Source organism: Myotis brandtii, unplaced genomic scaffold (assembly GCF_000412655.1).
Source record: "Myotis brandtii unplaced genomic scaffold, ASM41265v1 scaffold1577, whole genome shotgun sequence".
NCBI lineage: Eukaryota > Metazoa > Chordata > Mammalia > Chiroptera > Vespertilionidae > Myotis > Myotis brandtii.
Genome location: NW_005355741.1, coordinates 512,703 through 531,393, shown reverse-complemented (window position 1 = coordinate 531,393; position 18,691 = coordinate 512,703). Strand labels below are relative to the sequence as shown.

General features: G+C 37.5%; 1 long non-coding RNA gene across 2 annotated transcripts; it reads right to left on the bottom strand.

Moving 5' to 3' along the window:
* Positions 1–457: 457 nt before the first annotated feature.
* On the bottom strand, positions 458–18,685 carry LOC106725374. 2 transcript variants are annotated; one of them, XR_001361259.1, is made up of 4 exons: positions 18,275–18,685; positions 17,592–17,661; positions 16,262–16,312; positions 458–4,887 (listed from the first exon to the last, which is right to left on the bottom strand). It is a non-coding gene; the product is annotated as an uncharacterized LOC106725374 (long non-coding RNA). The 2 variants fall into 2 exon arrangements; XR_001361260.1 differs by lacking the exon at positions 16,262–16,312.
* Positions 18,686–18,691: the final 6 nt, after the last annotated feature.

Here is an 18,691-nt window from a genome sequence, read left to right as displayed (position 1 = left end):
TCTATGGCTCCATGTAGATAAAGTTCAAGAACAAGCTAAATCTACAAGAATAGAAATCAGAACAGTAGTTGTCTATGGGGAGGAGAGAAGGACTAACTGAAAAGAGACATAGGGAACTTTTAGGGGTATTAAAATATTCAATTTCTTGAATGTGAACAGTTACATGGATCTACACACGTCAAAATTAATTAACTGGATTTTTAATATATAAATTACAACCAATAAAACTGATTTACATCTGCCCCACCAGCATGACTCAGTGGTTGAGCATCGACCTATGAACCAGGAGGTCTCGGTTTGATTCCCGGTCAGGGCACATGCCGGGGTTGTGGGCTTGATCCCCAGTGTGGGGCGTGCAGGAGGCAGCCGATCAATGATTCTCTCTCATCATTGATGTTTCTATCTCTCTCTCCCTCTTCCTTCCTCTCGTGAAATCAATAAAAATATATTTTTTAAAAAATTCATTTGATATCTTCTTTATGGATATTATGGATACCCAGTTAACACAAAGTGTAATCTCTTGCCAAAAGCTGAATATATATTGGTAACAATCATAATAAACTTAAAATAAGCTAAATCATATTCTAAAACACAAGCCCAAGTCTAAAAGTGTTTACCCAATGTCACAAGGATACAAGGCTAATTTTAGCCTATAGTAAAATAAAATGAACAGAAATAATCAGTTCACAGAATGGACAGGAATAACCAGCCTGTCTTTTCTAAAATAGGTGGTTACTTTTGACTACCATAAAATATGAAGACAACAACTTCATGTCAATATTTTCTCTGCCTACTAGCAGTCTTTGAGGAGCATACTACCCTATTTCAGTGACACCGATTTCTAAATCACTTTTCCTGATCTCTCGTCCCAAGTTTTCTCCTTTTTTGAGTAAAAATTCTATCTAGGAATATCACACAACTACTTCACTCTTGAATAAACGCTCCTTACTTCTTACCCTTTGTCCAACTGCCTTGTTTGCCTATAACCTATTTGCTATTTTTTTTCTATATTTTCAATTTCAAGCAATTAACATTTTTTTCTAACATTTTGAATTGAACAATTTCAGTTATTGTGTTCCTGTCTTTGTTCCAACATTCCTCACTAAGATGCTGCTCACATTTAGGCTACTTTACCACACTGACTTTTTTTTTAAATATATTTTATTGATTTTTACAGAGAGGAAGGGAGATGGTTAGAAACATCAATGAGAGAGAAACATCGATCAGCTGCCTCATGCACGCCCCCTACTGGGGACTGAGCCCGCAACCAACCTACATGCCCTCCACCAGAATCAAACCGAGGACCCTTCAGACCTCAGGCTGACGCCCTATCCACTGAACCAAACCTGTTAGGGCGCTGCCTCTTTTTTAACTTCACTCCTCCATGGGACCAGTGAATGATAAAGCCAAAGATCCCTTATGATTTCATTCTAAATCTTAAAAAACATAATTGGGTCATTTGACTCCAAAGCCTTATTACACAATTATCTTTTACATTTAAAAATGCTAAGGCTCTATTCCTAACCACATGACTGAATGTATCCTTTCTAAGGGATGATCTTTTGTCTGCTTGTGAAAGCCTGTAAACATTCAGTTCTCATTTTAATGGGCTTTATGACACCGTTATCCACCATTATTATTCCTGTACCTCAAACTGTTAGGTAGTCTCCTTTGGCTATTGAAGACTACTTCCAAGAACTTTTTCTACATATGCTGTTTGGAGCTGAATCCAATTCAGCTCTTGATCTACTGCATATAAGTTGCTGTAGTAGCTCATCATCACGGACCCTTCCTATAAGACTTTTGTATGGTGGCATCAATTATATTTGAAAATACAGCTGTGAAATACTATATTAATATCAAAGGCAACACAAACGACAGTGGAAGAATTCTAGAGTCTAGATATAATAATCGCAAATATATCAATAGGCCCACATCCTTCTATAACACCAACATGAAGTCATTCATATTAAAAGCCATCATCTTAAAAATTTTCCTATAATGTATACTGGCCTTTCACATTTTTATTTATTTATTCATTTATCAATCACTGGAGAGTAAAGGTCACTGCATAAAAATCAGCCACAAGCTGTAGGGACTATCTTCTTCCTCTGAAACCTTGGGTATACCACTTAGCTTCTAGTTTCATCAGGAAATTGAGGTAATTTTATCTGCTTTCAAGGTGTGGGAAGAGTTAGAAGTAACTTACGCAAGGTGTTTTACTCAATGTCTAGTATATAGGATGCTTTCAATAAATAGTACTTGGTAATAATAAACCACTGCATTCCACTGATATCCTCACTCTAGCACCCTTATCAATCCAAAATAAGAGTGCTCATGTATGATCATACTGCCATTTATAATCCTACTCTCCCTTTTACATTCCACTCATTTTCCAATGTCTACAATAGACTCGCTTTCTCCATTCACAAAATTACTTCCCACTCGCTGTAAGAAAAAGCAGCTTCAACCAGTGGTTATGAAGTTAGGGGGAAAAGCAGTGAAGGAAGGAACCACCTAAACTGTCACTGCTTTACTAAAATAAACACAGTATGCCTACTACATCCTTACTTTACATTAATCTTTATTCAAAAGTCTTTTTTGAAGTCCATAAAAGTCAGGATCACTACCTTTCTCGTGTCCTATAAATAGAACTAAACAAGTCCTATGTAAAATAGAGTGGACAAAAAGGTGTAACTGATGAATTGTCAAGAACTGTCTAAATCCTAATGATTTGTCATACTAGAAATCAACTAATGAAACCTCACCACGTGGTCGGAATGAGAAAGGATAAAACTAAATGTTTTGACTACTGATACAAAACTTGTTTGAAACACCTGGATTTTCTTCTCCTGGTTACACTCAAATCAATTATCTAAAAGATTAACTCAGATGCTTTCCTGCAACTATGTTTTCAAATTCCAATAAATAGCACTTCCTTGCTGCAGGGAGCTCGTTTTCCATATCCATTTTTATATCTTCTCAATTTCAGTAAGAACAAGAAAAATAAGAATACTGGCAACTAATTGTTATATTTAAGCATTCTTCTTTATGCAATATTTTTTAAAAGGTTTACTTTAAGAAAAAATAATAGTGGCAAACTATAAAGTGCTCTATTTTATGTCCTCTCCCCAGAAAACCACAACGTAATTCCTGGTTTAAATGCCTATCAATGTTAAATGCATATATTTCTTATTAAGTAAAGCCTATTTACAAGGTAAAATGGTGTTTGCTGCTTCATTTAAGAACACGCACACACGAACACACACACAGTCTTTCCTAAAATAACTTATATTTGAAAATGGTAAAGTTTTCCAAATATTAATTACAATAATCCCAAATAAAAATCTGCAGGGCAGTTCAATTATGGCACAATCAATGAATGACAGAGCATTTCATTTCAAAATCCCTGAGTTTTAGGATCTAAACATCCCTTTATTCCAGATTCAAAAGAATTTAAGGCATTCAAATGCTACAACACACCTGTCTTTTAGTTATAGGCATTGCTTCAATGAAAAACATAGCTTAAAAACCATGAAATGAAATCAATTCCATATAAAGCTATTGTATGATTCTGATCTCTGATCTGACTTGTAAATGAGATGTGTGTAACTTCCACTCTTCAGCAACCGGGAACTCTTTTCCCAGCAGAATGGCTATGTTAGCTTCACTGCATTCTGACCAAAAGCGAGCTGTAGTGGCAGCAGCACGCTGACAAATTGAATGGTACAGGCCTTGAATAAAGATTTCAAGGTAAGTCAAGAGGGAATCTTTTTCTGTTTGTAAATAAACTGTGTAAACTATATATAATGTAACCCATGTTTTATATCCTGGACTGACAGAGTTTTTCTTGAATACTAAGAAGAAAAAAATGTTCAAGATTCACTGAGGAAATAAATGGGAATCAACTTTGAGAAAATCTACCCACCTCATTTCCCAGAACTGCTTTCAAAGCCTCTATAAGTGATCTAAATAGATGGATGCCAAAAGCAGGGACTCTAACCAAATAAAATACTGATTTGGTTTAGAGAATACTTTGATGTTCTAGTTTTCTTGTGATTCAATAATTTTAGTAAATACATAGGTTTATTTCCAGTTCACACCCACTCCTTAAATTATTTTAAGTAAATTTAGTTAATAGATCTGAAGTTATTAGTTATTTTTAATGGTTATTAATTTATTAACTGTTCTATATTAATACTGTACAGTATGATTTCCTACTGACTTTCAAGAAACTACAGAAAAGGATGTTTTCCTAGAAAGTTCGGGGTACAGTAACTTTTTATAAATAAAATGCCCTAAGTGAAAATTTCTATGTGAAAATCATAGTCCTTAAATCAATCTTTTTAGGTTAACATTTTTAAGTTAAGCAAATGTTTGTCTTTACAGTATTTACTTTGTGGTAAGAGAACCCAATAATAAAAAGTATAACTACATAACTTCAATATATATATATATGAACTTTAAAGATTGATTACCAAGGCAATTACCATATATCACTATGGAATGAGAATACATTACACATTCCCCAAGTAAATATCAAATTTACTTCAACCACCCTCACCCCCACCCCACCAAAAAAGAAGTCATTTTTATTTAGTCATAGTCAAAGTCCTTGGACTCATAGTAGGGCTTCTTGATGCCATATTGGTGTCACATTCTGCCAGTCATCCAGTCAGCCTTCTTTTTCAACTTCTTTGTCTACTAGTGCATCACTGGACCCAGCAGGCAGCTCACCCAGACAATTTCAGTAACGGATTTTGGCTCTCTGTGCATAACAGATGAAAATCTTTACGAAGTATCCAGTTTGTCTTATAGCTGAGAGATCTGAACCTGCTGCAGATGTCACATATAAATTCTTGAACGGATTTTTATCATCTGTGTCACCTATAAAACAAGACAGTGTCACCAACAGCGTTGTCCTGGAGAACAACTATTTCAGTAATGCAAAGCTTTCTGCCTCATAACTATAGTCATTTATTTGCCTAAAACAGGGGTCAGTAAACTAGATCCCACAGGATATAAGTGCCCTATTAGGTATACCACGACCTAAGAATAAATTTTCTATTAAAAAAAAAGTTTTAAAACTTTTGAAAAGTTTTTAGAAGACTAATATGAAAATTAGTGACCTGTGAAAATTACATGAAATACAAATTTCAGTCTCCAAAAATAAGGTTTTATAAGAACATGGCTACTTACTCATTTTCATATTTTTCTATGGCTGCTTTCATGCTACAATGGCAGACTTAAGCAGGTGCAGTAGAGACTGTGTGACCCATAAATGCCAAAATATTTACTATCTGGTACTTTAAAGAAGTTTGCTGACCCCTGGCCTACAGGATATTTAGTGGGTAGATAATATGATACCTAGTGTCTCTTGCATATGGAACCCAGTTGTTCCCGTTTACTTCTATTCAATCATTTAACACAGTCATGCGCTACATAATGACGTTTTGGCCAACAACCAACTGCATATATAATGATCCCATAAGAAGAAACCCAAAGAAAATCCATAGTGAAGGGTTTAGCAGAAACTCTTATAGACCAATGAGCTCCTCAAAAGTTTGAAAACATGGATCTCAACACTGAATTGTTTCACTAATACAGAGGAAATGTTTTTGGTACATTAGCTCCTTACAAGTGAATGTATGATTTTAAAAAAGAAAAAAAATCAAGCAAACAAATATGAATATACTTCTGAAAAGAGGGACACCTCCTCAAGAAGAAACCAGCCTGGCTGGCATGGCTCAGTGGTTGAGTGTCGACCTATGAACCAGGAGGTCATGGTTCGATTCCCAGTTAGGGCAAATAACCAGGTTGCAGGCTCCATCCCCAGTAGGAGGTGTGCAAGAGGCAGCCCATCAGTGAGTCTTATCATTGATGTTTCTCTCTCTCCCTCTCCCTTCCTCTCTAAAATCAATTAAAATATATATTTTTTAATTTTTTTTTTTTTTTTTAAAGAACTCAGGCAGGTCTTTCTGGAGCTGAAGCAAGCATTGTTAAAGGAGATGACAGCTCCATGCCTGCTACTGACCCTGAAGACTTCCCAGTGGGACAAGATGTGGAGGTAAAAAGTAGTGATACAGATGATCCTGACACTGTGTAGGTCTAGGCTAATGTGTGTGTGTGTGTTAGTTTTTAACAAAAATGCTTAAAAAGTAAAGAATCAAAATAAAAAATGTTAAATATAAAGCTTATAAAATAAGGATATAAAGAAAATATATTTGTATAACTTTATTTTTGTGTTTTAGGCTGTTATTACAAAAGAGTAAAAAAGTTAAAATTTAAAAGTTTGTAACTTAAACTGGCTGGTGTGACTCAGTGGACTGAACATCGTCCCATAGACAAGAGATCCCAAGTTCGATTCCAAGTTAGGGCACACGCCCTGGTTGCTGGCCTAATCCCCAGTAGGGGTTGTGCAGGAGGCAACCGATGGATGTCTCTCTCTCATTGATGTTTCTATCTCTCCCTTTCCCTTCCTCTCTATCTAAAAATCAATAAAAATGTAAACATATTTAAAAATAAATAAAAGTTTATGTTAAAAAGTTATAGTAAGCGAAGGTTAATTTATTATTGAAAAGAGAAATATTCTTAATAAATTTAGTGTGCAGTGTTTATAAAGTCTACAGTAGTGTACAGTAATATCTTAAGCCTTCACATTCACTCACCACTCACTCAATGACTCATCCAAAGTAACTTCTAGTCCAGCCGTGGGCAAACTACGGCCCACGGGCCGGATCCGGCCCGTTTGAAATGAATAAAACTAAAAAAAAAAAGACCGTACCCTTTTATGTAATGATGTTTACTTTGAATTTATATTAGTTCACACAAACACTCCATCCATGCTTTTGTTCCGGCCCTCCGGTCCAGTTTAAGAACCCATTGTGGCCCTCGAGTCAAAAAGTTTGCCCATCCCTGTTCTAGTCCTACAACCTCCATTCATGGTAAGTGTCCTATTAGGTATACCACTTTTTATCTTTTATACTAGAGGCTCGATGCACGAAGATTCGTGCAAGAACAGGCCTTCCTTCCCCTGGCTGCCGGCACCGGCTTCCCTCCGGCACCCAGGACCCAGGCCTTCACTCTGGCTGCCGCCTTCCAACTTCGCTCTGGGCCAGAGCGGCCTCCCGCCTTCGCTCCGGCCCTGCCACCCTCCTTTAGCTCCCTCCATCCCCCGCCCCCCCTCATAGCAAGCATCTCACCCCACCCCGGCTGCATCGTGGGCACTGCCCAGAGGCCGGGAGCGGCCGGGGAGAGGTGGAACGCCTGCGTCCCAGCCCAGCCACTGCCATCTTTGTCATGTCAATTTGCATATTCCCTTCTTATTGGCTGTGGGCACCGCCATCTTTTCGTAAAGTGACGGCCAATTTGCATATTATGTCTTTATTAGATAGGATGATATTTTTACTGTATCATTTGTTTAGATATGTTTATGCACAAGTACTTCCCACTATATTACAAATGCTTACAGTGTTCAGTACAATAACATGCTATACAAGCTTGTAGCTTAGGAGCAATAGACTAGACCAGTGGTTGGCAAACTGCGGCTCGCGAGCCACATGCGGCTCTTTGGCACCTTGAGTGTGGCTCTTCCACAAAATACCACGTGCGGGCGCACACGTACAGTGTGATTGAAACTTCGTGGCCCATGCGCAGAAGTAGGTATTTTGTGGAAGAGCCACACTCAAGGGGCCAAAGAGCCGCATGTGGCTCACGAGCCAGTTTGCCGACCACTGGACTAGACCATAGAGCCTAGGTGTGTAAGTAGGCTATACCACCTAGGTTTGTACAAGTGCACTCTATGATGTTCACACAACAATAGAATTGCCTAACAAGTCATTTCTCAGAATGTATCCCAACTTCTCAGAATGTAAGCAACACATTGCTGTATTTCTTGGGTAGGCCTGTCACTCCAGCAGACAACTATAATCACTTTACTTTCTACTTTAACTCAGCCTTGCCTCAATCCAAGGGGTAAATATTGCCCGTGGGCAGAAAGAAGGCAAAGAGCTCAGCGTCAGGTCAAAGTCTAATTCTCCAATGTTGGCCTCTTCTGTGTCCCCCTAGTCCTCCTGATTCTGTATTTCTGCTGTATAGGCTTCCTATACTGGATGCCAGTCTTAAAAGTCTTTATTTCCTGCTAAAGACTCTAGAACAGTAGGCTGAATCACAGCATTCTTGGACTGAACTGTGCCAGCTATCACCTGTGAGGTGAATTTGTTTGGGACCCTTATGAACAATTTGCATATTCCAACACTCCCCTGGCCTCCACTACTCTTCCTGATCATGACTGCCCCTGGAGTTGATCGATTTCCTTCTATATTCAAGCTCTGACCCATAAATCTGTAAGGTCAACCTTCCCAATAGTCCTGTCATTCTGTTTCTTGAGCTCAGCTCATACAATACCCACACATAAGAGAACAATAAAACAGAACCCTATATAGATGAATTTCCCAACCTAGGACTACCCATCTTAAGATATCTTTTACTTTTTAACAACTGCCCCAAAAGAGAATATATCACCTCCAAGGAGAATACCTTTTCTTTTTTCCCCAACCATTGCTAAATATACCAAACATACCTGCTCTGAGAGTGTTCCCCACCATCCTCTACCCACTTGGGGTGCCTAAGATACCTGTGTCTCTTGAGCATAGCTTTAGAATTAGGTATCTCTTGATTTTATTAAAACTTTAACACTCCTCTTTCTATTGTAAGGGGAGAGGGGAGTTTCTTGCCACCATGGGACTGCAATGGATAAATGTATTTGACCAGATTTCTAGGAGTTAAAATTCTTGACAGGAAGATGTTAACAGTCCACAATGAGACTATGTCCATACTATTAATGGCACTATAGAACCCATCCATAATTCATATACTGTTGCAAACAACTAATTCACAAATACATTCATAAGTTGTAAACTGACTAGAAAATCACTATGAATAGCAGGAAGACTCTAACAGCAGACAGATTAAGCCTAGTGTAAAGACTTCAGAGAAAATGGTAGTTCATTTTCAGCAAAGTGAAATTTCACCACAACCCTAAAATAGCTTGCCTTGCTAAACAGCTCAGAAAACTGCATGAATAGCTCACAACCAAGAATGGTATCAAGAATGAATGTGCTGATTGGAATAACAACCATTAACCAAATCTCAGTTCCGGATAGCAACCCTATCAATCTTAAATAGAAATAAAAATCTTTAAAACAAATACAGGAATCTTCTGCCCATTTGGGTAATAATATAGATTTAGAAGGTCAGTGACATGTCCTTGCAACCAAGAAAAGAAACTAGAGGCATGTACTCCATATTTCAAATAAATACGCAACAGATTAAAGTTTAGAATTTTTCCCATTTGATGAATCTAGCCTCTTTCCCTAAAAAAAATAAAAAATAAAAATAAAAAAACAATTCAAAAACTTTGTAGTATCAGGACTCCTTTGTGTTCTCAAAATTCAGGACTCCCAAGAGCTTTTGTTAATGTGAGTTATAATTACCAATATTTACCATATTAAAAATTAAATGAGAAATTTTTAACTATTTATTAATTCATGTTAAAATTTTAATAACATATTTAATATGACAAATAACATTTTATGAAAAATTTCCTAAACAAAAAAAAAAAAGCTTAGTGACAAAAGTGATATTGTTTCACAACTTTTGCAAATTTCTTTCAGGTCTAGTTAGTAGAAGACAACTGGATTTTCGTATCTACTTCCACATTCTATCTGTTGTGATATACTGTTTTGCTTGAACTATGTGGGGAAAAAAGCTCTACACAAACAAGTACTGAGAAAAAAAAGTACATGTTACTATTAATAGCCTTTTCAGATAACTGTGGATTTTTTTGATACTACACCAAAACCTGACAAGCAGCAGTTAAAGTTAGCTATAATATGAAATCTAATATCACATGAACATTTTGTATTGTTACTTGCTTTTATAAGGGTCTTTTCCCATAATTTTGTAACAATGATCACTTTTTAAATATCAGTTCATTGAGTTATAAAGATATTCCAAATCATGACATAATTAATTTCATAGCAAAAACTTACATTCATTAATATCACTATCCATCCCATCAGGAAAACCTTTATATATTGAAAAGCTGATGAGAGCAGAGCAGGTGATACAAGTTAACCAAAATTTTAATTTTCACTTCTAAGATCAAATTTTATCATTGGCAACAAATACTGTCAATTGTTTTCCCTGAAGAGCAGTCTCACTTTGTTCATTTTCAAGAAAATGACTGCCAAATATCTAACTCTAAATAATCAGTTTGTCTGGTAGTCATTCTTTCAAGTAAAAATGATGTTTCATGAAAAATACGGCTAGTTCAGCTAGCAACTCAAAAAAATCACTTAAGAGTTTTCCTTAAGAAAACCAATGTACTCAGGATTGCAGAAGTGCTTTTTGCGTATTTTCTATCTCATCATACGGAATATTAAAACAGTGTACTCAGTGATCAAGATTTAATAAAGTTAATTTTTACTGCTTCATCAAGGGTATTCTTAAGTAAAATTAGCTTTTTTAAAAACTGTGAATGCATGGCAGTGAAGAATACAATGAATACTAACATACTTTGGTGCCACTGCCATTTAATATCTACTAAAATGCCCACAGTTTTACCCACCATTGCTGTACTATCATCAGGATCAATGTCAAAGCAGTGAAAAAGGCAAAGAGTTAGTATCACTATGAAAAAAGTTTCAACCCTGGCCAGCTTGGCTCAGTGGATAGGGTGTCGGTCTGTGGACTGAAGGGTCCTGGGTTTGATTCCAGTCAAGGGTACATGCCCAGGTTGCGGGCTCATCCTCAATAAGGGCTGTGCAGGAGGCGGCAGATCAATGATTCTCTCTCATCATTGATGTTTCTATCTCTCTCTTCCTCTCCTTCCTCTCTGAAATCAATAAAAAATATTTTTTAAAAAATAGTTTCAGTTATCATCCAACCTCCACAGGTATGGATGGACATAATTTGAGAACTATTGTTTTAAGAAAACACTAAAAGCTATGAATAAGTTGCCATCCTAAATCCATACTAAATATCCCCCAACATAAGAAATACATTAAATAGCTGTTAAATTCTTTCATTTTAACCCAAAATTGGTTCAATTTATTCTAAACTGAATTAATACAAATAAGAATAGAATTTAATATTTAATGAGCACTTATAAGCATTATCTCATTTAATCCTCAAAATAACTCTATTAGTTCTCTGATATATTTATGCTTATATAAGATAAGAAAACCTAAGGTGAAAAGAGGGGAAGTCACTTGTCCAGGATCACAATAACTATTGGTATTTATGGATTCAGTTATTAAGTATTTTGTATACCTCATCTCTTGTCTTTACAACAACCCTTCTATTATCCTTTTTTACCCTTTACCATTCTTTATACTCATATTACCCATTTTACAGATGATAATCTGAATCAAAAAATAAAGTACCCTGTCCAAGGTAATCCAAGTGTTGGATCATCTATATACAAATCCAAGTCTGCCTTACTCCTATGAGAACACTACATACTCTGCCTCTCTATACCACCCCATCAGTATATCCTTTGTATAAAAACAGATTGATGGTTGCAAGAGTCTCACATAGTTATAAATCATCTGAGCAAGATCCCTATTTTAAAAGATTTAATTAATCTGATTATCTCTATCATCAAATGAACAAAACCTACTTCTTTATAAAACAGTCAATGACCTACGTAAATAGCTCATTACTTCACATTTTAAACACTTATCTGTGTATAACAATAAATCAATGCAACTAAGATTACTCACTCTTAAAAACACTCAATACAGGCTGGCCCGTGTTGCTAAGTGGTTAGGGCATCGGTCCCTGGCACCAAGGGGTCTCGGGTTTCCCAGTCAACAAGGGCACCTACCAGAGTTGCAGGTTTGATCCCCACCCCGTTCAGGGTGAGTGTGGGAGGCAACCAATCAATGTGTCTCTCTCACATTGATGTTTCTCTCTCTCCTTCCCTCCCTCCTTCCTTTTTCCATTTCCCCCCCCCTTCCCCCCCCTCCCCCCCCTTCCCCCCCCTCCCCCCCCTTCCCCCCCCCCTTCCTTTTTCCCTTTCCCCCCTCCTTCCCCCCCCTCCCCCCCCTTCCCCCCCCCCTTCCTTTTTCCCTTTCCCCCCTCCTTCCCCCCCCTCCCCCCCCTCTAAAAAAAAAAAAAAAAAATCAATGAAAATAACCCAGGATAAGGATTAACAAACAAACAAACAAAAAACTTCAATATACCCAGTGATATTATGCCAACATTACAGATGAGGAAACTGAAACCAGAGCACTAACTTCCCCCAAGACAAGCCATTCATGAAGAGCAGAGTCAAAATCAGTTTGGACTGACCCTAAAGCCTAAAATCTTCAATCTCACAGCCTGCATATATTTAAGAAGGCCTCAGGCAATGACCTAGGATTTGTTCAAGAGGTCTGGATACAAAGCTTGCTGATAACACAGCCACTCCACCCAAGGCAATCAAGATATAAATCATTTCATATCTCAAAGACCAAGAGGTAAAAAGGAAGCTGGTGCCTGCTGAAACAGGAGCTCTGTTAAGAGCAATATTCTCTTTAAGAAAAGCATCTATAGGTAATGTTGAATAAAAGAAGCAAAATTCACCTCAGGGGTGTCAGTACACATCTCTGGGGCTCAGATAATCTCACCTCCCTTTAAAAACAAAACAGATTCCTGAAGGAATCTGTCATCTCAGCTACAGGGCTGCCTGCAAATTACAGAACAGCCTTCAGATGCCAGGGGCCCTGGAATGCTGCAAGCATTAGTGAATGGCAGCAAAAATCATCTTCCTAAAACTTCCTTAAACTCTAATCAATCAGTAAAATTTTCATTTCAAGTTAGGATCTGTAAAGGTCAGGGGTTATGTCCCAATATTTGTTTCTATTTTAAGGGTGTACATTGCAAAGATGCTGCTTACTATTAAACCCTAAGGGGGTCAAGGGAGAAATCAAAGTTTTTACAGCTCAATTCACCCTTACACTTTGCTGTAAGTCAACTTATAGGAAGTATAAACATCTTGAGTTTGGACAGGAGTATAGCTTCTATTTCAAATAAACTGTATTCTCAAGGAGTCCCCACACACATTTGACATTTGACAGGAAGGTGACAAAATGGAAGGCTGTGGTATACCACCTAAAAGGGCAGGCAGAACAAGCAAGAGATGAGCAATTATGCTTGTCACAGAATACCACATTCTGGATTCCCTCTGTGGCAAAAGAAAAAAAACCAAACTACTGAACAAACTTTACTTCCTCCCATCAATGATTCCTAGCATGACCAAAAAGAATCACAATCTCTTAATGTAAAAGCAGCTGATATATAGAAAAAAAAATCATGATTGAGGTCATGTCCCTTGACATGCATCATTTACACTAAGGATTCCCCCACTTATCTGAATTAATTTCATGTACCTCATTTCATTCAGATAATTGAAGTTTTCCTTTTAGAGTTGAAAGTGTTTACCCTCAACATAATTAGTAAACTGTGCACTTAAAAATACCACTATAAAAATTACCACCCCCTCTTCTACACATACACGCAAACTGCACTATCATTAAAAGTATGAGATTTTTGGCCTTCATGGGAAATTTAGTTCAAAAGTCCTCTTTAAAAAATTAGCCCAAGAAATTCCACAAGAAAAGTTATGGTCATTACTTTTTTAATATACAGTGTTTGCACTACTTGTTAAAGACATGGTAATTTGGATATTCAATACATGACTACTGTTCTGAAACCGAATTAAAGGTTTAGACTACTAAAGAGTTTGATGACTTGCCTCAATACAATAATTGGGATTGTATGGAGAACAAAATCAAAGTGGTCTCTCCTTTTTATGAGCAGGCATTTAAGGGCCTTTTAATGAGAATTTACTTTTTAGTATATAATTACTAATCTACAAAAATAGGGCCATTAAGCTCACTTTTTTATAGTGCCATAAAACTTCTACGTGTAAGAAATATAAAATAATATATAACATATTAATAAAACTCAAGAAAAATTGAAACATGTAACACCTAACAATACATGGTGAAAATTACTAGTATATCTTTTCTTCTTAAATAAATTCCCTGTCAGATGACTAACGAAGCTTTTTTATAAGAATGTGCTTATAATTTCAGACATAGACTCTCTAGTACTAATGATGAAATGCCTAAACTTCTTGTATGAATTCTAAATTCCTATATGAACACTAATTTTCCATACTAATCACAGATTTACTGTTAGGATGAACTTATATCTAATCAGTTATGTATTTATCACCTACTATGTGCCAAGCACTGTACTGAGTACTGAGGACACTGCCACAAACAGCACAGAACTGGTCCCAATAGGCATGGTACACACAGTCTAGGTATTTAGTCAATTAAAAGCTCAAAACTAAGAGAAGACAAAGGTAGAAAGACAAGCATTTGAAAATAACTAGCTACCTTTGAAACTGAATGAAAATCACCCATTAAGTGACTGAGCTAAGAAGGCAGAAGAGAACCCAATAGCAAGGTAGTCAGGAAAAGGGTCAAAGTAATGAGTGCATGAGTCCAGGGTGTAGAGTACCTGCTGCAAATAAAAAATTAACCCTTCAAAAGAGCTCAAATTGTTACAGCCAAAGAGCCCAGCTATCAGTTAGCTGGCCTGTTTCCAGTATCTAAGGCAGCGGTTCTCAACCTGTGGGTCGCGACCCCTTTAGGGGTCGAACGACCCTTTCACAGGGGTCGCCTAAGACCATCGGAAAACATATATATAATTACATATTGTTTTTGTGATGAATCACTATGCTTTATGTTCAATCTGTAACAATAAAAATACATCCTGCATATCAGATATTTACATTACGATTCATAACAGTAGCAAAATTACAGTTATGAAGTAGCAACAGAAATAATTTTATGGTTGGGGGTCACCACAACATGAGGAACTGTCTTAAAGGGTCGCGACATTAGGAAGGTTGAGAACCACTGATAAGGGATCAATCCAAGTGAGCTCCAGTCCAGAAGGCAGTAACACAGTATCTTGGCTCTGCAAGTTTTGCCCTGGACAAGAACAGGTTCCAGCTGCCTGAAAGGAGTAGGGATGGCAGGAGCAGAGGGAAATGGCCAAGCTGTTAGAGTTCTAAGCAGGCTTAAAAGAGGTTCCAGGTCCACAAGGGATCTGGAATACAAAAAGGAACCACACGAGCAACTTATTAATTCTATGGACTATTTAACAATTACTAAAGAAAGGCTGTAGAATTGCTTCTCTGGTTACCTTTAAAAATAAACACTCAAAAAAAAAAAGCTGTCATCTGTTTAAATGACTTAAAAATGACCTTCCCATGTCAGAGAAAAGGACTAGATAGTCTTCCTATTTCTTATTAATTGCCTGATTCTATATCCTAATTCCATCTAAACCTATGTTGATATATTCTAGATGCTCCACACACACTTCACTAAGATGTTTATGCCATATAGTTCAAAATTCCTAATGGAAGTACAGTATTTTTAAAACTGAGAATCTCACAAACTGAGTACGTGCCAAGGGTAAAGTGAAATACCATACCTCTGTGAACAATAAATGCTCAGAGAACCAGAATAATTCCATATCCCACCTCCTGAAAAGGATAGGAATCTTCATGTATTTCAGTCTTAAAAATCCATTTAAGAACTGGGTAGAAGGGACAACACTGGCAGTAGGCAGGCTGGGTAGACTAGAACTGATATAAGAACCAGCAAAGTTAGATGTATAATTATTTGCCCCCTATAAACACCATCCTACTCTACTGTACAACTGTTTTCAGTAATAGTGTCAGCAGAAAAGAAAAATGCATGTAGTCCAAAGATGTTGTTCCTGTCAAGGCTATTATTTATATGACTACATATTCAAATAGGAACTGCTCTATGGAATTGGCCCTGCATTTGCCCAAACATTACTTGCCAAGGCTATTCAAAGGGTGGAGTGGTGGTACTTTCCAAAAGAAATACTTGACAATTGTCCTCAGTTAATTTTTTTAAATAAACAAAACATGCTAATCTATTAAAGAAAAAGGCTGCTTGACAATTTTCCTCAATTTTTTCAATAAACAAGACATGTTATTCTGATCTATTAAAGAAAAAGGTGATAAGACTTAGAGAAAAAGAAAATACAGTGGTTTCATTGCATGGGTTTTTTGTTGTTGTTGTTAGCTGTATTACCAACATGAAGCATGCATGACCTATCTAGCACAGCCCCAAAAACTGTAAAATATCAATTCCGGACAGCTTACCAAGGTAGCCAGGCTCCCAAAGTCATGTTTCTTTTCTTTCTTTCTATCTTTCTTTTTGTTTCGTTTTTTTTGTTGTTGTTGTTTTTGGGTTTTTGTTGTTGTTTTTTGAGAGAGGGAGAGAGAGAATGAATAAGGGAAACAGGAGAGAAACATCTATTTGTTATTCCATTTATTTATGCACTAATTGGTTGACTCTTGTATGTGCCTTGACTGGGATAGAACCTTCAACCTTGGTGTATGGGGACGATGCTCTAACCAACTGAGCTATAGGGCCAGGACCCCAAAGTCATATTTCTTACAAAGGTCTTTATGCTGAAAAAGATATACTTATAAGATGAAAACCAAGGCTTTAAAATGGCCCTACAGTAACAATTAGGGTCATTCAATTCATGGTTGTCAAACTTCATTCCAGTGGAAAAGTCATAGTATATTAGCTTAAGGTGTTCTACCAAAAATTAAATAAAGGTGTCCTTTCCCAATGTCACAGTAACATGTTAAAGGTCAAAATTCTCAATGTTAAATTTCCCCGCCGCAATTTTTCTAATATATGTGATACCTGCTATCTTTCAATACTGGATTTCAGCCTAGTAAAGTATCTGACTCAACACACACAAAAAACAGAAATATTTCAGGTTTACAATATAATGATGATGACTTCCAGGACACTTGGCTACGGTCTTAAGTTTGGTTAAACTCAAGACCACAAACATTTACAGAGTACCCACTACACTTGACACAAGGCCTACACAGATAAGACATGGTCCATCTTTCATGAAGCCACCAGGAAAAGTGCACACAAGCCAAGAAGTATTTACTAAATGCTAAATGCCTACACTAAGCACTGTGGCATGAGAGATGCAAAGAATTCACCCCACCCCAGCAAGGGCTTCAGGACTTCTGCATTTGAGGACCACTAAGTAATGGTGCTGGGGATGCTGGAATCTGGTTACTACATGTGTATAGGACCTTTATTCCTAATTAATATCAAGGTTATAGACACCCAACACTGAGACTCTTGAAATGCCAATCTCCCATGCCTGGACTATCAGAATCAATAAGATAAGTAAACATTCTTGAAATAAAAATACATAATTATTAAATCCAAACTAACTGGAAAGTACTATTTCAATTGATAGAAAGTAAATATTTCTTAACTATAAATAATTTGTATCACTTGCTTCTAATGGGTACAAATCATAAATTAAGGCAATTACTCAAAACCGGGGAGGGAAAAATAAAAATTTAGTAATTACTTGACTGTTTATAAGATACCATAATCAAAACAAATTTTCATACAGGAATAGCCATGAGGGAGGTCTGAATTATCTACTTAAGTATCTAGTTCATGAAGTCTTCAGCTCCTTTTCAATCTCAAGTAACTTTCTCTGGTTAATTTCTTTCTGTAAAATAATGGGGTTGGATTAAACTGCCAGAGTCCCTTGCACATAGAAAACTCTGTACTTCTGTGGTCCTTAAGATTAAAATGTCAACGCAGTTTCAAAACAGTGTCAAGAAGCCATCTTAAAAATTCCCTTTCCTACCTTATCTCAGTATCACACTTCAGAGTTTACCTACTCAGTTTTCAAGTTTGTCAAAGTTTCATGAATCAAAAGGTACTCTTTCCACCCTCAATACTAAAACTGTTTCATTAAACATAAAATCCTAGGGAAAATATAAAACAACAGGAAGTGGGAGCTGAGGAGAATCTATCCCACTTTTAGACATGTAATGCACTAATTAAAATTCAATACTCCGCTTGGTATGTGGGCTCCTACACCAAACTCCTGCCATGCTTTAGCTCAAGGTTACACAGGTTAATAGAACCCAATAAAACGGCTCTATTGGATTATATCAGACCTCCTTCCAGCAGCCCCTGCACCTGACCGCCACGTGAGCTGTAACACCAGCTGCAGGGGCAGCACCCAATCACCAAGGCGCGCCACGGCGCCCGGGGGCTGCATTCTGCAACCCACCTCTTGTGGAAAGTCAGTTTCCAACCTGGTTTCAACTCACGTTTTCCATTTCAAACTGGTGCAGGTGGAGGAAAAAGTGTCAAGCCTCCTCTCTGAACCTCCAGCCGCACTGCCTCAAGGCGCTAACTTAAGAATGCTCTCCAAGATAGAATCGAATGCAGTGCGGGTCTCAGAAGACTCTAGAAGTTGTATTTGGGAGAGGGGGGGAAAGAGCAAGCCCTCGGGACTAAAGGTTAAGTGACGAGACGGGGTACAGGGCTGGATTTACAGAACTTAAATTCAGAGACCCTTTCCACCCGACAGTCGGGACCCTGATCTGAGCACACGCCGGCTCCTCCTGGGACGGGTCCTGGGAGGGCAAGGAGCCTCTGCAGACACGGGGGCAGGAAGGCTGGCGAGGTCGGCGCAGTCCGGGTGACACCGGGGCCGTGCACAACGGGTCCCTTCGGGGAGACCT